Here is a 27,487-nt window from a genome sequence, read left to right as displayed (position 1 = left end):
TCGGGAAAAATTCTCATTTTATAATTTTTAGTAAACATTACCAAATTTTTTAAATGTCTATTTCATGATTTTGACCAGCCGTCGTTCAGGGGATAGATCATTTGCCTACCAGGTTTGCCTACCAGGTGAGAGGTGATCCAGGATCGATTCACAGCAGTGGATGGTATATTCAAATTCTACTTCCAGCTCGTACCGATCACAGTTCGAATGTAAAATATCCTGCAATGATAGACGGGTCATAGGTTGCAATCTCCTTCCCGTCAGGCTAACCGTGGAACATTTTAGTGATTTTCCTCTCTATGCAACTCAAATGCTGGTTTTTTCTGTCAAAAAATTCTCCAAGAAAGCTAGTTTGTTTTAGTGCTTGATCCAGAAGTTCCTTTGTCTTCTGCATTGGGTTCAAAATTACAAGGCTACGGAATTGAACATTGATAGTTGTAAACTTAAAATTGGGTCTGCTGTTCAATATCGGATATAAAATAAAATAAAATTTCTTGTTTTTTAAAAAACATTTTTAGTCCACTGCAAACTAAAATCTGTCATTATTAACTGATTAAATATTTAGATCTTTGAAAATTTTTAGCGAAGTGATATCTCAAAATCTTAAAAAATAATTTTAAATAAACAATTATGGGTTAGGAAACTTTCATTTCCTTTAATCAAGAATATCAAAAAATCCTTGCAATTTTTTTTTCTAGTTACTGTAAACGCGGATGAGAAAAAAGATATTTACAACTGCAAGAAAATGGCTGATAACTTCTTATTGTTTCATTAAATTTCCTATAAAACAATTTAAATGTAATTTAACCTATAGAGCTAACCATGGGAGGTTTCCGCGTTTTATATTTCATGCGATTACTTCTTACACTGAGAAAAAACTGCTCAGAACTACCAGAATATAATAAAAATTACGCTCTATGGGAGCATCAAAATGCTCGGTAATTATTAATTTTAACCGAAGGGCTTCGGTAATGATTTTGGTAAAATTAATAATAAAATATTATTTTATAAAATATGATAAAATCTGGTAAATGTGATTAATTATGATAACTTCATCATGACACCTTAGAGCAAGTTATAAAAGCCATTTATACGGTTAAATTCAATTACGTTCAATTTTGTATTTAGTACTAAATGTGTGGTAATAAGAACTATAATTTTGAGAACCAGAATTTCCGATAAACCGTTACCATGTGAACAAAATTCATCAAATGAATGGTTTAAATACCGTAAATTTTGGTTCTATTAACCAGAATTATGAGTTTTCTTGAAATGTCATTACCGTGCAGCACGTTGAGTTTTTCAGAATTTCTTTCCTCCGTGCAGTCTCTCTTAAATAGTATTCTACAAACACAATATATCCGATATTTTATTCAGGCATTTATTGATTTCAAGGTTGGATTTTAGAGATGAATATTAAGATTCCCAAATTCAATACTTTTATAATTATAATTATTGACCATTAAATCATTTAATATTTTACTTTAATGGAATCCTAAAATTATTCCAAATAATTACAATGAATAGAGATAAATCATATTAATATTTAATTGAATCCTTGACCTAAAGTTTACATTTATTTCCAGAAGAACCGAAGAAAAATGAGGGAAAAAATAATTATAATGTGTATTATAATAATAATAAAATAAAAATATAAATAAAAATATTATAATTATATTACAATTAGAAATATAATAATATATTTTTTATTTTATAGTTATAATTATTAACCACTAAATTATTTAATATTTTACTTTAATTAAAACCTAAAATTGCTCAGAATATTTACAATAAATAGAGATCTATCCAATTAATATTTAATTAAATCTTTGAACCAAAGTTTTAATTTATTTCCAGAAGAATCAAAGAAAAATGAGAGAAAAAATAAATGTGTATTATAATAAATATTAATAATAATAATAAAATTATACTATAAATATTAAACTATAAACTATAAATTAAACTATAATAATAAAATTAAGCGTAAATAAATCTCTGCCTTTTTATGGATTTGTAGTATTTATCAAAATAAAAATGAAATAAGGTGAAGAGTTGTTTCATAAATTTCGATAGAATCGACCATTAAAATATTATAATTACATTACATATAGAAATATGATAATATATTTTTTATTTTATTATTATAATTATCAACCATTAAATTATTTAATGATTTACTTTAATTGAATCCTAGAATTTGCTCAAAATAATTACAATAAATAGAGATAAATCATATTAATATTTAATTAAATCCTTGACCTGAAGTTTAAATTTATTTCCGGAAAAACCGAAGAAAAATTAGGGGAAAAATATAGATAATGTGTATTATAATACTAATAAAACAAAAATATAAATATAAATAAAAATATTATAATTATATTACAATTAGAAATATAATAATATATTTTTTATTTTATAACTGTAATTATTAACCATTAAATCATTTAATGTTTTAACTTTAATTAAATCCTAAAAATGCTCAAAATAATTACAATAAATAGAGATCGATTCCATTAATATTTAATTAAATCTTAGAACCTAAGTTTTAATTTATTTCCAGAAGAACCGAAGGGAAATGGGAGAAAATATATTCATGTTCCTGTTGGTTGTCAGTTGTCGCGTAGTTCTTGACGAAGTAATTGAGATAGATGAGTCATCCCATTAGGGTAGAGAACATGATGAATTTTTCGCAGTTATCTTCTCATCGGATGTCAGCGCCAAGGTTTTATCTTTTAAATTAATGTCCCAAAACGTATTGTAGAATGTTTTGTTCGTAAGGCTATCGTCTCACTTGGTACGTAACAGACAAAAAGATAGAGAAAACATAAGTGATAAAAATGAGATGGCTTTATCATATCTAGGAGAAAAAATATTTTCTGAATTTTTACTGATGATTATTCAATTTATATTAATTAAAAAGTTCCAGTTGATTTCAATTATTTCACCTAATCTGTCTGTACGAACATTTTACTTCCTTTTAATACATGTATGTCCATGAGTGTTCTATCTTCTATTCCTTCCAACAAAGATATATAACCGTCGGTGAACAGCGGACCCAATTTTATGGGTTTACGACAACTTATGTTCAACTCCGTAGCCTTGCAATTTTGAATCCAATCCAGAAGACAAAGGAACTCCTGGATCGAGTATAAGGAGAAATTTGACTTCGTGGATGACATTTTGACGGAGCTAACCCGCACTTGCGTTACATGATGAGGAAGACCACGAGAACCTCCCAGGGTTATCCTGACGGCAAGGGGACTCCGTCTACCACTGAGGATATTTTCCGTCAGCATTGTGGTCGGTGCAAGTCGGATGCGGATTCGTATCGACTAGCATTCGGTGGGATTCGAACCCGATTCACCTCATTGAAAGGCGAACGAGTAATCGCGGCTCTTGCAACAAAGATAGAAAAAAATACATGAAATTTAGTTCTGTCGGTACCTAAACTCTATTTCTATCCACGGCTATATCTAACAATGATTTCTGTCCTAGGCCAAATCTATCTACGATTGCTATTTACGTCGATATCTGATCAAACTTTTTATGCATGTTGATATCAGCACATGATTTCTATCTATGTTGATATCATTCCCAATTTCTCAACGGAGAAAATAATTGGTAAAATTACCACTCAGTACGGTGATAATATTTCTGGTAAAAAAAAAATTTTAGAAATATAATTCTGGTTTATAATATCGAAATATACGTCATTTGTCCATTAACATGGTAACTGTTTACTCAAAATTCTGGTTTTCAAATTAACAGTTCGTATTACAACACATTTAAGAAAAAATATAAAACCGTTAAGTACATTTAACCGAAAAAAGGGATTTTATACCCTAATCTAAGATATAATGATAAAATTATCAATTTTTACCACAATTACCAAATGTTATCATTTATTATAAAACCATATTTTATTGTTAATTTTACTAAATTTCTTACCATAGCTCATCGGTAAAAATTCCGAGCTTCTTAGCATTCTCATAGAGCAAGAAATATGACAAATTTTACCATTATTCGGTAGTTTTGACCATCTTTTTTTTCAGTGTAGCAAAAAGGAACACCAGTGCTGGAAAAGTGTGTGTGTTTCAGTGTAGGAAAAACACCGTAGCAAAACTTTAAGATATTGCTTGATTTGCTAAGCACGACAGAACAGCACGCCATCACCATATTTTATGGTTAATTTTAACAAAGTCATTACCAAAGCTCTTCGACAAAAATTACCGGGCCTTTTTGTCTTCCCATGCAGCCAGAAACACTGTAAATTTTTCCATATTCTGGTAATTTTGAATACACTTTTTTTCTCAGTGTATCGACATCAATATCTACCCTCGATATCTGTCCTCGTCAATATTATTCCATGTCATTTTTAACTTAATTCAAAATTCTCATTTAATAAAATTTTTAACTCCATTTAAAATTTCCCAACAGATATTAGACAAATAGCCAAAGATATACGACAAATTAGACTGTGTAAGACACATTTTGGGTTAACTAACTCATACTTGTAATACATGAAGATGAAAACTCTTATGGAATGCATGATTGCTGGCCACGTACGATATATTTTATGCTAAGAGCATATTGGAGCACTTAGTCATTCCTGAGATTCAAAATTGTGTCCTCTATATTACAAGCAAGCGCTATATTAATCGAACCCATCTGACATAATCATGCATTCAAACTATTCCAGTTAAACAGGCCTCATGACTATTTATTTCTCCTTTAGCGCATTATCACGCTTGCTTCATATTCCTACACTTTTTAATCTATTAGAACAAAGCAGCTAATTTACCAACGACATGTTTAGGCGATTTAGCGATTAATTCGTGATTTAACGACGATTCGTTAAATCCAGAGTGGATTTAAAACTTTAAACAAGTATTTATGCTATTCATTAAAATAGCATACTTGTAACACTACAACAATAACACACAAACCTCCAATTTTTCCTCGGGGTATTTTATCATTGTAGCATTGAAATCAGCTACGATGAACAGTGGTATATGTATCCTAATTATTCAAGGTGTTACTTAATCACCACCCTTAATATTAATTCTTAGAATTATCGCTTAAGTAGAATTTAAAAAAATTTCACATAAGTGTACACAATAAAAGTAGGAATCGCAAACTAATATCTTACAGAGAGCACAAAAGGTATTGAAATACGACAAGTTACTATTAAGGTAGTCAGATTACTATTAAGGCAAGGTAAATTACTATTAAGGCAAATCAAAACCAGTTCGTTTGTTGCATGCAATTAGGAGAGCGTTTTTAAAAATCACCTTTGAATACGAATTGATGTTAAAAAACAATTAACAAAATATACACGATATATATACATAATATATATATATATATACATAATATATATACATAAATATACACGATAAAAGTAGGCATGACAAACTAATTTTCGAACGAGGAAAGAATATTATCGAAATATAATATAATATAATATAACAAGGTAAGAAATATAATAAGGTCACCTTTGAACATTTCTCTATATCCTCCGGCAATTACAGAAAATTTTATATTTTTAATCTCGTTTTCCTCATCAATAATTCGTAAACTTTTGATATATATATATATATATATATATATATATATATATATATATATATATATATATATATATATATATATATATATATATATATATATATATAGTATATATATATATAGTATATATATATATAGCGAGTCATTTGTTGACCTATATTTGTTACAACGATCATACTAAAAAAATTCCAGTAAAAGGGGGAAATTTAATTAGTGACAACATTTTAGATATCATATAAAAATAATGAAAAAATGCAATTTAAAATAAAAAAAATTTCAAATTAGCTTTGCTCTATCCAATAATTTTTAATAAGCAAGCAGTTTTAAAATTTCTTGCAGATTTTCTCATTTACTTATAACTTGACTCCCATAAAAATTATCAACTTAAAAAAAAAATTATAAATTAAGATTGAGAATTAAGCAATTAATAATCGCTACTTTAAAATATTTTCAATTCAAAATTAACATGAACTTATATTTAGAATTAAAATTCTAAATTATTGAAAAAAAATAATTAAATTTTAAGTTTTGGACATGTTAAATATTTCTTATCTCATATTTTTAGAACTATGTACCTACAATATAATTGCTTTTAAACTTGTTTCATGTATTTTATTATGTATAGACTTTATATATGATGCAAAACGTATATTTCAAAACTTATTGACGATAAAGAAGGAATTTCATGATTTTTATAGACTTTTACAAGACTTTTACCTATTAACAATTCTTTTTTTAAAAAAATTAAGCTTTAGACTCGCTTCAATATTTCTTATCTTAATTTTTTAGAACTGTAAACCTACAATATATATCCTATTAAATTTGTGTTATGCATAGCATTTATTTTAACATACTAAACATATACTTCAAAACATACTGATCAATATAGAAGTAACTTTTTATAAGATTTAAAGAAATCTGAGAGCATTTCTAAAGCAAAAGCAACTTTTTTCTCCATTTTGTCAGACTTCAGTCTCTTCTTACAAATATTACAAATAGAGCTTTTATGCTCCGAGAAAAATTGTCATAAAATGGCTACATTTTATGTTTTCGCTTTATTTTTAAAGCCCGAAAACGTCAATACTCTTTTTTCAAAAACTAAGTCTGTATCCAGTAAATTTATTTTTCGAAGCAACTATAAAAAAAATTGAAATGTGAAGCTTTCCCGGTAAATTCGAAACTTCAGAAACTTACTTTTTAAGACTGCATAAAGAACCCTATTTATGTTTAGTAAATATTCTGGAAAATAAAATTTTAAACATTTGTTTAGGAGTTAATAAAAAAAGTTTTATTTTTACATGACATAAAAATTATTCGAGAAGATTTAGCACTATTTATGCAGCCATTTTAGGTTTTTTTTATTGAACTTTCATCACGGTATTAAGTATAAACAGACAGCAGAACCGATTCTCATAAAACAAACAGAAGACGCACAATATTGTCGATGATAAACTGATCGTGAATCTTCTTGCTGAATTAAAATCTTCTTGCAATCGGGCTAACCGCGTTAAGTTTTCGTGTTTTTTCTCTTCATACAACGAAAATGGGGTTAGGCTCATTCAAAAATTCTCCAAGAAGACAAATGTGTCTCTAGACTTGATACAAAAAATTCTGTTGGATTCAAAACTGTAAGATTATAAAGTTGAATATTGATAGCCGCAATTTAAGTATAGATCAGGCTGTTTGAAGAGTTATGTATAAGCTGTTTTGCTGAGCGTGCGTAGAATTTACATACTTTAACGCATGAGACGCTACTTTTAAGTGCGAAATCCTTGTATTGGGTCGTTCGGAAATTATTTTCCTTTTTTTTCTAAACAGAGGACTTAATTGGATTTCTTCATTGCCAACTTCCAGCTTAAGATTCAAAATTATTATATATTTTAATAGCTGACACAGTAAGGCTTGCTTGTGAAAACATTCGACTGATTCTAATAGTTGGCGCCTTTTCAAATGTGGAATGCGTGAAACAGCATTTTCGGCACATTTCACTTTTTTACAATGCAAAAGGAAAAATGATGTTCAAACAAGAGAAAAATATCCGATGTATATGAGAAATGTGTATTGAAAGTATGCCAGTGCCCAAACTGGTTTCAAAAATTGATATTCAGCAATTTTAATGTTGAAGATGAACCGCATTTTGCAAAGACAGTTGGATTTGAGTAAGACGCAATAGAACCATTAATAGATGCAAATCGGTGAATAGCAACTCATGAGATCGCTGAGAGATTAAGTTTATCGAATTCGTCGGTTCACGATCATTAGAATCGCCCAGGTATAATCTCAAAGTTTGATATATGAATTCCTCATGTCCTGGTGGAACGAAATTTTTGCCGTCGTGTTGATTGATGTCTGTAATTAGCTTCTCAAAAATTAAAAAATTATCCATTTTTGAAATGCATCATCTTTCAGAAAGAGAAATTGTTAATTCACAGCAATGCTAAGGCCTCTAAAAAAATTTATATTGTGAAACCTTTACTTTAAATGAGGAGGTCAAAAACCAAATGGATAAATATTTTTTTGCCAACAAAGAAAAAAGATTTTATGAACATGGAATTATGCTAATGCCAAAAAGATGGCAAAATATGTTGGGACAGAGTGGAAATTTTTGTCTTTTTGTTGACGTCTGTGACTAGCTTCTCAAATGTCAAAAAAATATCAATTTTTGAAACACATTATCTTTCGTAAAAAGAAATGGGCTGTCTACAACAATGTCTACATTTTTTTTAGATGGTAAAGCCTTTACTTCAAATGAGGAGGTCAAAAATCAATTGGATCATTTTTTTTCTTTGCCCAGCGAAAAAAAAAATATTTTATGAGCGCGCAATCATGCTACTGCCAGAAAGATGGTAAAAAAAAGTTGGAACAGAAAGAACAAATGGAAACTTTTAACGTCTTGTGACCAGCTTCTCAGAAGTCAAAAAATATCCATTTTTGAAACACATCATCTCTCGTAAAAAGAAATGGGCTGTCTACAACAATGTCTACAATCTTTATTAGATGGTAAAACCTTTACTTCAAATGAGGAGGTCAAAAATCAACTGGATCAGTTTTTTTTTGCTAGCAAAGAGAAAATATTTTGTGAGTGTGCAATCAAGCTACTGCCAGAAAGATGGCAAAAGATGTTAGAACAGAATGAACAAATGGAAATTTTTACCGTCGTGTAGGCGTCTGTGATTAGTTTCTCAAACGTCAAAAATATATCCATTGTTGATACGCATCATCTCTTGGAAAGAGAAATGGATTGTTGTCTACAACGATGTAACTGTCTCTACAATTTTAAATGGTAAAAACTTTGCTTCAAATGAGGAGTTAAAGAAAATCAGTTGGATCAGTGTTTTTTGTAAAGAAAAAATATTTTGTGAGCGTGCAATCATGCTACTGCCAGAAAGATGGCAAAAGATGTTGAAACAGAATGAACAAATGGAAATTATTACCGTCGTGTAGGCGTCTATGATTAGTTTCTCAAATGTCAAAAATATATCCATTGTTGATACGCATCATCTCTTGGAAAGAGAAATGGATTGTTGTTTACAACGATGTAACGTTGTAACTATTTTTAGATATTAAAAACTTTACTTCAAATGAGGAGAGAGAAAAAATCAGTTGGATCAGTGTTTTTCGTAAAGAAAAAATATCTTTGAGCGTGCAATCATGCTACTGCCAGAAAGATGGCAAAAGATGTTAGAACAGAATGAACAAATGGAAATTTTTACCGTCGTGTAGGCGTCTGTGATTAGTTTCTCAAACGTCAAAAATATATCCATTGTTGATACGCATCATCTCTTGGAAAGAGAAATGGATTGTTGTCTACAACGATGTAACTGTCTCTACAATTTTAAATGGTAAAAACTTTGCTTCAAATGAGGAGTTAAAGAAAATCAGTTGGATCAGTGTTTTTTGTAAAGAAAAAATATTTTGTGAGCGTGCAATCATGCTACTGCCAGAAAGATGGCAAAAGATGTTGAAACAGAATGAACAAATGGAAATTATTACCGTCGTGTAGGCGTCTATGATTAGTTTCTCAAATGTCAAAAATATATCCATTGTTGATACGCATCATCTCTTGGAAAGAGAAATGGATTGTTGTTTACAACGATGTAACGTTGTAACTATTTTTAGATATTAAAAACTTTACTTCAAATGAGGAGAGAGAAAAAATCAGTTGGATCAGTGTTTTTCGTAAAGAAAAAATATCTTTGAGCGTGCAATCATGCTACTGCCAGAAAGATGGCAAAAGATGTTAGAACAGAATGAACAAATGGAAATTTTCCCCGTCGTGTTGACGTCTGTGATTAGTTTCTCAAATGTCAGAAAAATATCCATTTTGATTCGCATCATCTCTTGGAAAGAGAAATGGATTGTTGTCTACAACGATGCAACGGTCTCTGCAATTTTTAAATGGTAAAAACTTTACTTCAAATGAGGAGATAAAAAAATCAGTTGGAACAGTGTTTTGCAAAGAAAAAATATTTATGAGAGTGAAATTATTCTACTGCCAGGAAGATGACAAAAATTGAACATAATAGACACTATATAATTCAATAAAATATTTATTCACTATAAGAAAATCGTCTTTCATTTTCATAAAAACTCTATTCTATTGGAGAAATTTAACACATTTATATATGTTTGTTCTCAGCCGAGCAGTTCAAAATTAAGTATAGCAAATGCAAAAAATACAGTGAAATTAATGTTTGTATTATCTGTTCCTGGTTTCTAAAAACATTTCAAATCACATTTCCAGACACATTTTATTGTATACAAGTTGAATTTTGCATATCAAAAAATGCACTGAGGATAATAAAATTAATATTTGCGTTATCCGTTCTTGGTTATAAGAACATTTCTAGACATATTTGTTGTACATAAAATTCCGAACTGAAAATACAGAAATAAAGTTGGAATATTAAATTTAATGTTTGCATTATCTGTTCCTGGTCATAGAAACATTTCAAATTACATTTCCAGACCTATTTTTTCTGTACAAATTGAGTATTGCAAATACAAAAATACAGTGAGAAATATGCTTGTCTTTCTATCCAATGACGACATATCGAGAATTCGGCTCAGAAATTAGATTTGGAGGTAAAATTCGGATGAAATCTCCTACCTTACAAATAGAAAAGGAGAAAAAAATGCTGTCTGTTACTTTTCTTTTGCTCCCTGAGATTTTTTTTTTCTTTTTTTTTTCTTTCATTCTCAAGAAAATCTTTCCTTTTCCTAAACCTGTCAGGTATTTCTTATGGTCTGTTAACTTTCGCAAAATAAATGCTGACAGTAGATTTGTTAAAGTAAATGCTACATTTACTTTTACTTTCTTTTTACGCTCGTGTAATATAAATCATAATTTTATGTCGATGTGTGTCTCTTAGAAAACTTTCATCATAAATAAAAACAAAAAATGAAATTTTAAATTGATTCATAAATACTGATATACTTATTTACGTAAAATAATTCCATTGATTTTTAGCAGTTGGGTAGATTAGAGTAAAATAAGCAGAAAACGATGTTTTTTTAATTATATTTGAATTTTTACATGAACATATATTTTGGTATATTAATTGGTTCATATATATTGATATGCTTATTAATGTAAAATGATTTTATTGATTTATAGCAGTAAGGTAGATTAGGATAAAATAAGCAGAAAACGATATTGTTAGTTATGTTTAAAATTTTATGTTAACATATATTTTAGTATGCTGTTTTTTGCACATTTTATACATTATACATTATTACATTACGGATATTTTCGCGATGTTAAGTTGATGGCATTTTTTTATAATTTTATCCAATAACTAATATTTAAGGAATTATTTTTTGTAAGTATATTATCAATTTACCCTACAATAGGGGCAACCATATTGGAAGTTGGCAAGACTATCTTTCATAACTATTCTTATATTAATTGGTTCATAAATATTAATATGCTTATTTGTGTAAAATAATTCCATTGATTTATAACAGTAGGGAAGATTAGGGTAAAATAATTCGAAAGCGATGTTTTTTTTTAATTATATTTGAGATTTTACATGAACAAATATTTTGGTAAGCTGTTCTTTTCCTGTTCAAGCTTGTTCAACTTACCCTACTGGTTAAACCATTTTTTTTCTTATTGCAACGTGTTTGTCTCGTTAATTTTCTACTACCATTTTGTGTTAAGATATTGAGGAAGGTTCTTAATTGGTGAACGTATAGTATGTTTATTTCTGTTCCTTTATTTGTACTTAATTTATGTTTTTCCTTTTATTTATTTTTGCCTTTTTCAAATTTTAAGAACTTAATTATTACTTTGAGAACAATTCATGTTATTTGCTATTTCATAAAGACAGAGAAAGTTTTAAGAATTAATTAATTAATTTGAGAATGATTTATATTATTGTATTAAGAGCCGAATTTAAGAATACAATATATATTATACTTATTTGGTCATTTCATTCAGTTATGAATTTATTACTTTAAATATTGATTAATTTATCTTTTTTTCTTATTTTGCAGATTTCAAAACTGACCTAGACACCTCATTACAGCAGATTTAGCTTTCAGCGACCGAAAATGTCTATTTTTACGAACAATTTATAATTTATTTCAAACAAATGCATAATGTTATATTGAAGATTTAGAATTAGTTATAAGGAAAAAACGTTTATTATCAATACTTTGCTTAATATAAATTTAGTAAAGCATGAAACATAATAACATGAAGAAAAATTCTTAAATGTAAAATTGTTTCCATAAAAATAATACGTTTTCAATCGATAGATTAAATTCTCACTTAAAAATAAATTTCACTTCTAAAATAACGTCTCGTTACTTTTTAAATGTTAAGTGTATAAAAAATAATAGCGAGTTTATTAATCCAAAGCATGTGTTGAAAAAAAAAGTGAAATAAGTACTCTATAACTTCCTTAAAAAACATCATAAAACTTGAAAAGAAAATCCTTTAAGTATCAGGATTTTTATTGCTTCTCGGGATTTAAAGCGCATAGGCTGTTATAATATCGGTTATAAAAACTTTATTTATCTTATTTAAAAAAATTTCTAGAGGTTAAAAGCTTATGTTAAGTGTTATTTTTTATTTTAATCTCTACCCGCTGACAAAATAAATTTTGACCAAGTAGCATAATTAAAAAGCTTTTTGTCTGCAAAAATTTATTTTATAACTACTCTGAATGATTTAGCACAATACATTATTTTATGTCGGTTGATTAAGGTTGGAAATTGTTTTGAGGCTCTAATATATATTCAACCGTTTTTTAAGAGTATATTTCATTCTACTACAAAAAGTAAGAGTAACTACATACTTGACTAAAGACTATTTTGGCTTTAAAAAAATTAGGTGATGGTAAAAATTTTTTGTTGGTTACCACTGTTTTTCTAGCTTCTTATTTTTCATTTTTTCTAGGCAACTTTACGGTTTATGTTTCAAATCACTTTTGTTTTTTTCTTATTCACGTCTGGCAAGTCTTGAAAATGGGCGCCTACTTTGGACGCCTGAAGAAAAAAAAGGTTTTTTTTTTTTTGAAGGGAATGGAGTCTTTGTTTTCCATCAAGTATATATTTTCGCTTCAATTTCTTAGAACTATTGATTTAACAGTAGCTATAGCTCTGATGACGATGAATTTGGATTGTTAGATATAACAAATTGTATATTTGTTTTATATTTATCTAATTACATACATTGTATGCATAATTTTAAATCCTATAAGTGTAATAGTTTTAAAATGTTACAAATAGGGAAATTTGGAGAGCGAATTATATTTAAAGCATTGTCAGTGCACTTGTCTTTTATATAAAGGTATCTCTTATTCATATGAGACAGGTGCAAAAATGAACGGACCATCCTGCATAACTTCACGTTCTAGGACTCAATCTGAATGGTTCGAGGGGGTGTTCTCAATTCTGCTAATTATTTAATGCAGACGACATTTTAAGCTACGAAATCAGACGCAAAAATGCATTCTTTCTGAATAAACATATATGTTTTTCAACGGATTCGGATTTCTGTCCGAAATATATAGGGGTAATCGCAATTTGGAAAATATGGTGGCAATAGTTTAGTCAGAAGAGCGATTAAAATTTTGGATACCTTAATTTTAATTTTATTTATTGCGTGCAAAAGTTTTGCAAAATCGGTCGAATGGGTCCTGAGAAATAAAATTTTTAAAAAAGTCATACTTTTAAAATTTGAATTAACATTAAAGGGTTCAAACTTTAGACCGCACTCCTACCTAACTATTCGGACCATATTAACCAACTTGCAGCTACGATCTAAAGTTTGTCCGTCGAAAAATAGATATGTTTATTCAGAGAAAGTAGGTTTTTGTGCCTGATTTCGTAACTTAAAATGGCATCTGAACTATTTGAAGTTATCCATCAATTCATTCAGATTAAGTCCTAGAACGTGAAGATCCGATCATTAGATCAAACACTAGTCAAGTTGGCCCATTTTTTTTGCACACTATATAAAAAGCTGAAAAATATAATTTAATTAGAAGTCTAGATTCAATAATTTATTAATTTCTTTATTCAGTTTATAGCATCTGCAACATGTTGCACTTCTACTCATTTTTCTTCATCATCGCCAAAAAAGGGAAAAAAGCACTCTAACAAAAAATATTTATATTTTTATTTTGTATATTTCTACCTCTATTCAGATTTTTTCTGTGTCCTTTAAATAGAGTGTCCCTTTAAAAGAGGTAAACGTATGAAAACTCCCATTATAAAGAACCGCTGCCAACAGAAGAGTCCCTTAAATATAGGGTATTTCATATTTAGAGGTGACCCTTACAAGGGAAAGTGCTGTATTTCAAGTACCTAAATTGTTCTCTATTAACTTTCTTAGTCCTGGTAAAATATTAAATTATAATAGAGTAATATAAGATCTGGATGGGACTATATAAAACTGTTATTTAACTTAGACATGAGGCTCAAGGGATCAAAAAACATGCGACCAATGAATCATGAAAAAAAATATTTCTAATTTATTTTAAAAAAATGCCTCATACCTGATGCAAAGGTGCTGCTTTTGTTCCACCACATCCCATTCCAGCTTACTGCAAACGTATATTTTCAGACCTCTGGAAAATGCATGATTAAATATAAGTATAAAAAGGGAAGCAAAATCTATACTTCGAAAAGAAAAACGGAATTTGAGTCTAGGAATTATACTGTTGGAAATGGTTAAATAACAATTATAAATAATATATATATATATATATATATATATATATATATATATATATATATATATATATATATATATATATATATATATATATATATATATATATATATATATATATATATATATATATATATATATATATATATATATATATATATATATAGCTATATATATATATATATATATATATATATATATATACATATATATATCTTATCGGCTGTTCAACGACGGCTATATATATATATATATATATATATATATATATATATATATATATATATATATATATAGCCGTCGTTGAACAGCCGACCCAATTTTAAAGGTTTACGACTACTAATGTTCAACTCCGTAGCCTTGTAATTTTGAACCCAATCCAGAAGACAAGGGAACTCCTGGATCGAGTATTGGGAGAAATTTGCCTTCGTGGAGGACTTTTTGATGGAGCTAACCCGCATTTGCGTTACATGGAGAGGAAGACCACGAGAACCTCCCACGGTTAGCCTGACGGCAAGGGAACTCTAACACGTGATCCGCATACCACTGAGGATATTTCACGTCAGCACTGTGGTCGGTGCAAACCGGGTTCGGAATTCGTATCGACTAGGATTCGTACCCGGTTCGCCACATTGGAAGGCGAATGTTCTATCACCTGAAACATCGCGACTCAAAATGGTTGAATAACAATTTATTTAATTGTTATTTTATCATATTCAAAGAAAACAGACAAATTACCATAAATAAGATATATTCAAACTGTTAACTGTGAGAAAAACTGTTTATTATCTGCTTTCAACTAATACGGTTCGGCAACCAGAATTTTATCGCATCAACTAGACCCACATAATGAAGCCACTTAGCTTCTTGCAGCTAAATACATATTATAGCAGAGTGGACTAGTCTGTCTATCTCATGACCGACAGGACGGGGGTTCGAGTCCCAGCGTTGACACAACATAATTTTCTCCATTCCTGTCGACACATGAGAAGTTTCCTGTGTCCTGCACTTCCTAATTTGTGACCCTGGGATATTCGTATACGATACTCTCATTCACGCATAGATGGCAACACCAGAAAGCTGATTAACCCAAAAATTCTAGTATTTCCTATCTCTCACGATAGGTGAAACAACCAGATAAATTAATTAAGCTACATTCCAACGTTTATTTGATAAACCACAAGCTATCTCCGATGCCCATTACCTAGCAATAAGCCTAGCTCCAATGCCCAGTTAAATTTCCGTTCTACGATTTTGAAATCATGATAATTGTAAATTGTTAAAGTCCGTATACTACTTCTGTATTCATGATTTTTTAACCATACTAGTTGTAAACGGTTTCAAAGCCATTACGGTAAAAAATATTCTTTACCGTAAACTTTGCGGTTAATCGGATGGATAGACTGCTGACGGTTATTTTACCGTAATTTAAGAACGGAAATTCTAACAGCGCTGATACGGGAAATTAGAGATTAGAGATTAAAACAAAGCATAATTAAAAATATTTTTTTTTTCGAATGGCAGGCACTGAACTTTTACGTCCTTTGCCTAGGAAGATGCCGGAAGTATTACTCATTTAACACGTTACGCAGTGGGCACCTGTGAAAATAAGTCACGGAGGCGAGCAACATTTCCCACGTCACACAGCCACAGATACCCGTTTATAGTGTGGGCCATATTCACACATCACACGATAGAGAGCAACACACAGAGAGAAGCATCCATGCCCTGAGCGGTACCTGAACCCCCAGTCATTGGCTTCGCAGTCAGACACGCTAACCGCTCGACCGTCTGGCCGGCTAATTGAAAATATCGACAACTTAATTTACTTCAACTTTAGTTAACATTTAAAGTTATTTTACTGTAAGTGGGTTTTTAAAAATTTCAATTTAAATTCCAATTTTAATTTCCAATTCCAATTTCCAATTCCAATTTCCAATTCCAATTTCCAATTCCAATTTCCAATTCCAATTTCCAATTCTAATTTCCAATTCCAATTTCCAATTCCAATTTCCAATTCCAATTCCAATTTCCAATTTTAATTAGAACTATATGAAAGGAAATACACTGTGCTTACTTTTGTATGATTCTAACAACAATATGATTTACAAATATCATACTTGTTTGTAGCGTAAAATAGTCTAAATTTTGTAGTGTATTAAAACATAAATGTTTCAAAATTGCTTCAACTTAAAACAAGAGCTAAATTGAACCATATAATAGTGATAACACGATACTATGGTACAAGTTGAATGGAAACATTGCTCAGCTTAATATTTTTTTAAGGTTGTAGCAAATTTACACGTCGTTATGGTTCAACATTTAACTGATTTTATTAAGAGTTTGTTATTATTGAAATGAAATCTTTCTCTCACTGAAACAAAACAATAATCTCGAAAATTCGTGTAGTTTCAGGGGTTTTTAATAAATGCAAATATCAAAAAAAGTCGAGAAAAAAAAGTCGATTTCTGAGTGGTGGACGAAAAACTGTCAAAACATTAGAACTCTTTTTTCATCCACCAAGTTCGTCTCTGACAATGGTAATTACATGGAAATGGTTGATAATTTTTGGCAATCTGTCAAAACATGACTTCACCTTTAAAAGTAGCTTTTAGCTTTCCATAAAAGGCATTTAATCACGAAATCCTTCGCTGCAACAGATGTTAAGATGTGACAAAATAATTTGCTATTCCGTAAATCCATTGTTTCTAATAGAGACTAAAAGTAAAGATGTAAACAAATGTTCCATTTTAGCACAATTAGTCGCGTGTAGGTTTATCGTCTCGTTTCTTTCTTATTATCTCGTTTCTTTATTTTTTCTTATTTTGCTTCGTTTTTAGTTTTCTTCTTCTTTTTTATTTGCTTAATAAATTTTGAAAGATATTACATTCACTGTTAGAAGTTTCAAATCACAATGACTCACTTAATTGTGTGGACTTGCTGCAACTTTAACTTAGGAACAAGTTAAACCATATATTTCCTCGCAAATTAATCAATATGAACCATAATATCCAGACATTTTGCAGCATTTTTATCATGATATCAAGTTGAAACATCTTAAAAATTAAACAATCTTCAACTTAATTACTCGATAATAAGGTCCAAGTTATACGGAATCATGGTTAAATCTATCACCTTATTAAAGATGCAGTATATTTGTGGGGTATACGGGTTCAAAGTACCTATATTGTAGGTATACATTGAATAGATTTTTCTAAGACATATAACATTCCTGTCAATATATATAGTAATATATAGCATATAGTACAGTATATAACATGGCGGTCAATTAGGCTAATTACTCCGATAGTTACAAAATATCCAAATGAAGCTTATGCAGTTATTTTTACATCTCAACATGACCCAAATTTGGAAATTCCATCTTGGCAAAAACATGTTATATAACATTACTGTCAATTGTGTTAATTAACCAGAAAATTGCAAAATATCCAACTAAAACTTTTTTCAGTTTTCCTCTACATCTGATAAGAAACGCATGGTCCAAATTTGAAACTTAGTTCTTGTAAAAATGTGTTACATAACTTTACTGTTAATTAGGCTAATTACCCTGATAATTACAAATATCGAAATGAAACTTTCTTAGTTTTCCGCTACATCTGAAAAAAAGCACATGGTCCAAATTTAAAAATTCTATCTTGGTAATAACGTGCTATGTAACATTACTGCTAAATCGGATTATTACCCCGGTAATTACAAAATATCGAAATGAAAGTTTTTAGTTTTTCTCTAAATCTGATAGGTCAAAATTTGAAATTTTGTCGTTGTTAAAAATGTGTTATATTACATTACTGTCAATTAGACTAATTACCCCGATAATTACAAATATATATATATATATATATATATATATATATATATATATATATATATATATATATATATATATATATATATATATATATATATATATATATATATATATATATATATATATATATATATATATATATATATATATATATATATATATATATATATATATATATATATATATATATATATATATATATATATATATATATATATATATATATATATATATATATATAGATAGATAGATAGATAGATAGATAGATAGATAGATAGATAGATATTTAGATAGATAGATATAGATAGATATGTCTCGCCAATATTGGCCGTGAAGTTAGAAAGCTCAAATTTAGACCATGTGTTCTTTATGAGATAAATCGAAAATCTAAAAACTTTCATTTCCATATTTCGTAATCACCGGGGTAATTAGCCTATTTAGCAGTAATGTTATATAACACGTTATTAACAAGAAAGAATTTTTAAATTTGGACCATGTTCATTTTTTCAGATGTAGAGAAAAATCAAAAAAGTTTCATTTCGATTTTTGTAATTATCGGGGTAAATAATCTAATTGACAGTAATGTTATATATTGATATTCTTCCTACTTCATCATATTTGTACTTTTTATCTTATTTTATCACCGTGCCGTATCTTATTTTAACAGCCGGTCGATATCGATTCTCAATTAACTATTTCATAACCTTGTAGTTTTGAACTCAACCCATAAGGCAAGGGGACAATGAAATCAAGCACTGGAAGAAACCCGCCTTCGAAAAGAACTTTTTGATGGAGCGTTACGGAGAGAAGAAAATAATAAAAAACTCCTCCGGTTAGACCGGCGGCTAAAATTGGACAAGTATTATTATACAAGTATTCAAACTTGGAAAACTTAGCTTTCTAAATCAATGTTCTATACTTAAAATCATTATGAAATATGTTAATGACATTGAGTATTTTCGAAAATTACTTAACATATTCTTAGAATTAACTCCACATTTCTGTTAGAAAGAAATTTAAAAAGTAGCTCATCATGATCAAATATTTTATTGGTTTATTCACTCTCAGTAAAATCAGTTCAAAAGAGAATCATAATATCGGTACTTTTACCCAGAATATGGTGCAAACTTGCTTAATCCTAATAAGGTGTTAAGTTGAGCTATGTTTTCGTTCTTATTTAACCATCGTCTGGAGTTATTGAGTTAAAAAGTACGAAAACAATGTTCACATCCAAAATATATTGAGGTTACAAGAAATCTGAACTATATTATGGCTCAGCACACCCCCTATTTTCCAACAGGGTAATCGGCTCCATTTAGGATAATATGGGTACATTGAACCATAATCTGATGCAATTTCGCTTAACCTTAATTTGTTAAATTGAACCCTGTTTCCGTTCAACTTGAATCTTAGTGAAGCGTTTTCAAGTTAAAAAAGTACGATAACATAGTTGATATCAGAAATATATTGAGGTTGCTAGAAATTGAACAAGTTCATCACACTCCAAAATTTCTAACAGTGTACTAATGCTAAAGTACTAACAGTGTACTAATGTTATGTAAGCATAAATGTACGCATTAAAGTCCATTAAAAGTACCCTTTTTTTTACTGAATTTTAATAAATATTAAATCATTTTTACCAAAAAAAGAAAAAGAAAGAAAAATAAGGTTATTAGAAGAATTGAGAATGGCTCATATGAAAACATTTTATATTTTGTTTAACTTGCTCCTCAAACTTTCATCTCTCGCAAAAGAAATTTATAGAAATAATATTCCTTTCCCTAAAGTCAGCTGGCTTTGAAGATTTAATTCATTTCAAGTTCGAATTTTTTTATTCCCTCGCAAGTATTGTAGTTGAAAAGAAAAACATTCTAAAGTTCAAAAAAAGATCTTTTCAAAAGAGTCTCAGAACAAAATAACAGATGAAAAGATTTGGAATAAAATAAGACCTACAGGTGTTATATGAATTGACGAATATTATTTTAAAATACTGACGTTATATCCAATTTCAATCTTCGTCATAAAATGCTTTAAATTGAATTTAGTATAAATGTTAGGGATTATTCCTTTTTTTTTTTTTTTTTTACTTTATCATCTCTAAATTTTTTTTAACTTTTACACTTGAAGATTTAAGACAATTAAATTTTTTGTGTGTTATGAATTTCACAAAATAGTATGCTTTAATAATTCAAAATTAATTATGTGCCCCCAAAAACATTCGTTAATTTTTATTGCCAATTTATTAATCAATTATCTGGCACAAAAAATAAGTGTTAGTTTTTATTAATTGACTGATAACTTTTTTGTCAAGTAAAATAATTGTTATTTTCAACAGTCAGAAAAAAGTATGGTCAAAACTACCGGATTATGGTAAACTTTACCGTGTTTTTGGCTCTATGAGAACACCAAAAAGCTCGGTAAACTTTTACCGAAGCCCTTTGGTAAATATTTTAGCAAAATTAACAATAAAATATAGTTTTATAATATGTGATAAAATTTGACAAATGTGGTAAAGCCTGGTAATTTTATTACAATACCTTAGAAAAAGGCATAAAAACCATTTATTCGGTTAAATTTACTTTTCACTTTCAAATTTACTTTTACTAAATGTGTGAAAATAAGAACTATAATTTTGAAAACCAGAATTTCAAGTAAATCGCTACCATATGACGGAAATATTACTAATTGAATGGTTTAAATACCATATATTTTGAATTTTATTACCAAATTTATGGAGTTTTTTTTAAGAAATGTCATTACCATACAGAACAATACATCACCAGAATACCATATGACGAAAATATTACTAATCTAATTTTTTAAATGCCATATATTTTGGATTTTATTACCAAATTTATGGGGGGTTTTTTAAGAAATGTCATTACCATACAAAACAGTACATTACCAGAAATTTTTTTCCTCAGTAAATAATTAATTTTCAGGTGATTAAAATTAGATATATTTGTTTCAAAATTAAAACATCTTCTTTTGTCGCACGTAAAATTATTCGTATGATCTGTTATTCTTATCCTATTTATTTAATTAAAATTTAAGCAAAATATTAATTAAACAATTTCTTTTCATTTTTCTTGTTGTTAAATATACAGTTTTAACAATTATTTGGACAATTTTAGTTGACTTTAAAACTTACTATACCACTATAAATAATAATTTAAAAAAGACAATCGTATTATTTTTATAATTAAAATAGTCAATTTATTTACTTATTTCTTATTTTTAATACTTTCTTCTCTGAAAATTTTCTTTCATTTCTAAGTTTAAATAAATACTTCAGAATATTATTTTCATGTTTTCATACATTTAACTTAGATACATTTTATTTAGATACATTTCAAGGCTTTCCTATAACGCTTAATTTATGTTTATTAAACATGGCGAAGTTAAACGTTTTCAAGCTTCCTTTTATGCAATTATGCTTTCTGCGAGAGTCAAATTTCAATATTGTATGAACCGTCGTTATCTAGTTAGGGTCGAATTTCAACATTTCTCTATAAGTAGCCCGTTTTACATTAAAGCAACCTTGAAACTAACTTAGCTTCAAAATATAAAGTTTCAAAATTCTGCTACATATTTATTAGTTTAAAAGTTAGTTTAAATTGCTATGTATGCTTCACTATTGAAGATAAAAGAGCTGGTAGAAAATTAGAGACTATTTGAAAATTAGAAATATTCCTAGTTCTAACAGAATTTGCGCTTGCTATTCCTCATTTTAATGAATGTTTTGAGAATTTTACTGTTGAATAAGAAGGAGCAGATATCGCAAAGTGATATTAAATTAGAAAAAAGAAGCAAAAACATTATCAAAATCTGGAGATTTATTTTCAAGACCAATCGGAGCAAGGAAGAAATTACACTCAATCAAAGCCAGTTTATATGACAGATGAAAGCAAAAAGCCTCCAACTTTTGTTCACATCTTCTTTCTAACTTAGATCTATGGCTAAAAGTGACTGGTTTATTATTTCAATAATTAGTTCAGTAACAATAAGTGACTATTTGAAAATAAGAAATATACTCAGTTAATGCAGAATTTGCACTCGATACTTTTCATTTTTCATTTTTTAAACCACTAAATTATACTATAGAATATCTTGTAAGAGCAGATAAAGCAAAGTCACATTTAAATTTTTAAAAAAGCAAAAACTTTTTTTATTTTATAATATAACCATCGTTGAACAGCCAACCCAATTTTATGGGTTTACGACTACTAATGTTCAACTTCGTAGCCTTGTAATTTTGAACCCAATTCAGAAGACAAGGGAACTCCTGGATTGAGTACTGGGAGAAATTTGCTTTCGTGGAGGACTTTTTTGATAGAGTTAACTCGCATTTGCGTTACATGAAGAGGAAGACCACGAGAACATCCCTCAGTTACCCTGACGGCAAGGGGACTCTAACCTATGATCCGTCTACCCCTGAGGAAATTTCACGTCAGCACTGTGGTCAGTGCCAGCCGGAAGCGGAATTCGTATCGACCAGCCATCGCCGGGATCGAACCCCAGTTCACCTCAATGGAAGGCGAGAGCTCTAACCCCTGAACCATCGCGGCTTCTGGCGACCCATTTTCAAGACCAATCAGAACAACAAGGAAGACATTAACCAGTTTATTTGGCATATGGAAACAAAAGGCATCCTACTTTTGTTTAGATCTTCTTTTGAACTTCATGCCGAAAAGTAACTGGTTTTTTGATTGAATAATTTATTTAATATGAAGTCAATAAAAATTCCCTTCTCTATTCTGATCGAAGTCGATAATGTTTCGTGATATTTTGATTGCGGTTTTACTCGCCTCTCTTAAAAATATTAACATAATACCCCAGATGTGCTTCATTTTACTTCATTTTAACAAATATTACAAAAATATAAAGTAAGGGCAGTGAAAACGAAGCATCCCACATATCGTCAACACTATAAGTGGTTGTTCCAGATGTACTCTATCAATAGAACCCTAGCAGAAAATAGCTTGGGCCCTTATTTGACCTATATTCACAAATCTTGGCTTAATAAGGGTTCGTAGGGTAGTTATTTCTCCGATATTGGCCCTATATAAAACATCTGATTCACCCGATATTTTACTTCCATTTTAACCCTTTGCTTACGGTGTTCCATATTGTACTATCACATTAGGTCCATATGTTGTACCAGCCGTAAGCAAAAGGTTAAAACCAATCTCGGCCCTATACAGAATTGTCAGATTCACCCGATATCTTATATTTATTATTCAGCCAATATAGGCCTTATATTGGCTCTATACAGACCGATACTGGTCCTATATAGGACCAATATTATAAAACCTGAACATCTCAATGATGGTCCCTAGGTGCATTTTCATATAGGACCTATATTGTGCCAATTTTCAGGTTAAATTGCTGCTAGGGAATATATCTTATATCATCTTATATCGATTATCAAGAAGTCTACTTTAAGAAAAGGGCGAGATTTCTTGTTCATGACAGAGCTACAAACTTTTTTTCATGTTTCCAAAAGTTGGATTCATACGGAAAGCAAGTTTTGAAATAACATGCTCTCACTTTCGTAACAAAAATATTCTGAAAAATCTATCTCTCCAATAAAATTGAAAATATATTTATAATACATTTTAATGAGGTCTAATTGCCGAGATAGCCTGGTTGACAGGACGCTGGACTCACGATCGTGAGACCGGGAGTTCGAATCCAGCCAGCCGAAGACTCCCCGTGTAGTAAATGGTGGCTGGATCGCGTTAAATCTGTCAAGTCACAAAGTCCTCCATGTTCCTATAACAAATTAAACCTCTGGGGGTACTGAATTGGAGATTGATCGTTCTCTGGTTCAGGACAAAATTACGATCTGTGAATGAATAAAGAGATGTATTAATGGGTCCGCCCTATAAACGGGTGCGGCGTATCTGTGTGGCAGAAGTCGAACTTGACCATAGATGGCGCCACTGGAAAATAGGAACAATCACACACCTTCTCTCTTAATGACCGACGACAACATCAACATAAGGTCTAATTAATTCAGCGCAGTTTAATTTTAAAAAATTATATATATATACAATATATATATATATATATATATATATATATATATATATATATATATATATATATATATATATATATATATATATATATATATATATATATATATATACACACACACCGAAATCTGGAGAATGTCAACATTCACGTATTCGCTTGGTGTATGTCCGAAATATTTGCTAAATACCCTTATTTCTGACTCTCACCGGTGAATGTCAACAATCACATAGTCTCTTTGGTGAATGTCCGAAATATTTGTTATATCCAATTTTATATTAATTTATTCGTAATATTATTATATTTATTTGATATATTTATATTTATTCTATATTTTGATACTTACTGACGATAGATCAAAAGAAACATCAGTGTTTGGAGTATCGGACAAATATATACCGGACAATGGCACTTAACCTTTAAAAAACATCAGTGTTGGGTATACCGGGCAAATGTATACCGCGCAGTGGCACTTGACCTTAAAAAAAACATCAGTGTAGGGTAAACCGGGCAAATGTATACCGGGCAGTGGCACTTAACTTTAAAAAAACATCAGTGTAGGGTGTACCGGGCAAATGTATACCGGGAAGTGCACTTAACCTTAAAAAAAATCAGTGAAGGGTATGCCGGGCAAATGTATACCGGGCAGTGGCACTTAACCTTAAAAAAACATCAGTGTAGGGTATGCCGGGCAAATGTATACCGGGCAGTGGCACTTAACCTTAAAAAAACATCAGTGTAGGGTATACCGGGCAATGTATATATATATATATATATATATATATATATATATATATATATATATATATATATATATATATATATATATATATATATACTATATAGTTACTAATTATCAAACGTCTTTTAATTTGCATTCTTAAACATCTAATTAAAATTAAATGAATTGCGTTTCAATTTTAAGAACATTTTAAACTTAATTCTTAACAATCTAAACAAGTTTCTTGAAAATTTATATCTTTCAAGCAAATTTCCTATTTCTAATTAGTTTCTTTACGCATGAAATATTCTTAGACAGTTACTTATATTCACATTTTAAAGATGGATAACCACATCTCTTTCAAACGCAAAAGTGTGTTACAAGCAGTCAAAGGGTGGGAGTATTTATGCGTCTTCCTTAATACAAAGGAGCATAAAATTTCCTTTCATTTCCGAAGTCAGTCTAAGTAGAAGTATTTCAAAGGGCAAAATTGTGGGTAAACATTTGGCCAAATCCTAAGCCAAACCTACTCACATATATTTCTAACTGTGCACAATGTTTAAACAAATGATCTCCCAAAACTATTTTAAGGATTCGTCTTCGAAGTAATTACAGCTGAAGCATAAAAATCATTACCAAAAAGGACGCGTAATTAAGAGAATTTCCGATTTTGGAACATCATTACGAACTTCTTTACGAACGAGGAAATGTAAATGTTCTATAAAGCAGTTCTTGATATCTATGGAAACTAATTGTTACTTTTATAGGAACACGATCAGACGAACTGTAACAAAAATGTATGCTAGTGAAGTTATTTGAAGAAATTAAGGATTTACATTCAAATAGATTTTGTATTTTAATCGTTGTCTGGAGATTTGTTTTTTATTTCATGAATAAAAATTTATTCTTTTTTGTTAATAAAAAGTGTTGGGGTACTTCTTTCAGCATTCGAATGCAAAGATAATTGCCCGATTTCTTTTCTTTTGATTTAAATTCTCGAATTAGAAAATTTATCTCACCGCTAATGGTGCATACAAGGTTGATAAGATTTTGCAGTACATTTTCATCAAACAAGTATAATTAAAATTTAGTTACATTTTATTTTCTACATTTTTTCTGTTAAAATCATTCAATCGAAAAATATTAATAATTAAAAATGTAATTATTTTTAACAGCCGGTCCATGAAATCATTTTTATTTATTTTAAATTTTGCAGTAATAGATTCAGCCTCTGAATAAAATTTAAAACTTCTATATTAAAGGTGAAAATCGTAATTATAACTCAATCATAAAATTCATTTTCAAAAATAACATACAATTAATAAACGAGGAAATGTAAATATTCTATGAATCAGTTCTTCATATCTATGAAAACTATTTGGTACTTTATTAGGAACGGGAATCGTTACTTTTAAAGGAACGCATTTTCGGAAGAAGTGTTACAAAAAAAAAATTTTTTTCATATTTTGTTCTCAATATTTCATTACTTTTTGCTCAAAATATGTTGAGTGCATGCAATAGAATTTAAAATACGTAGAATAAAATTTCTTTTATCTCTGTTCGTAGTGCTTTTATTTCGATTTGAAAAGACTATGGCCATCTATGGTAGACTAGACCTACATTTTCAGCTAACAAGCACGAAAGAAACAGTTCTTAATTTATTTTGAAACTAATAGTTACTTTTATAAGGACACGATTAAAGGAAAGGTTGCAAAGTTGTAATTATATATAAAATATAAAGTGAATATATTTGTAAAAAAATTGGGATTTTCATTTTAATAGAATTCGTATTTTAATGGTGGTCTAAAAAAATTATAGGAGAGATTTTTTTATTAAAAAGAAGTATTAAAACATGCCTTGCTGTATTTCTCTCACCATTCGAAATCATTTGAAATATTTTCTCCTTATTCTTAGTTTCAAAAACTTATTTTACTGCTATCATAAAGATACATATCAAAACTGCTTTTTAAAGGCTTTGCTGTCAAATGAAACAACAATCATGTCCCTTTTAGAGAATAAAATGGTATTTTATGACTATTGTGAGTTAGTAATAGTTATTCGCGGCTGTTTCGTTAAGTTTTATCCTCACAGCGCCCTCTATGGTAATTATGAAAATAGCAGAAAAAGCCATTGCGGAAAAAATACA

General features: G+C 29.3%; 1 non-coding gene across 2 annotated transcripts in view; it reads right to left on the bottom strand.

Moving 5' to 3' along the window:
• LOC107454187 (uncharacterized) overlaps positions 1–27,487 on the bottom strand; it is a 213,274-nt gene that overhangs the window by 165,197 nt on the left and 20,590 nt on the right. For both annotated transcript variants that reach the window (XR_015430869.1, XR_015430868.1), the window contains exon 2: positions 14,577–14,648. This is a non-coding gene — a transcript (uncharacterized LOC107454187). The remainder of the gene's footprint in view (positions 1–14,576; positions 14,649–27,487) is intronic.

The sequence above is a fragment of the Parasteatoda tepidariorum genome, chromosome 12 (assembly GCF_982258835.1).
Source record: "Parasteatoda tepidariorum strain Cologne lab strain chromosome 12, Ptep-v5.0, whole genome shotgun sequence".
Taxonomy (NCBI): Eukaryota; Metazoa; Arthropoda; class Arachnida; order Araneae; family Theridiidae; genus Parasteatoda; species Parasteatoda tepidariorum.
This window is presented reverse-complemented; position numbering and strand designations above follow the sequence as displayed.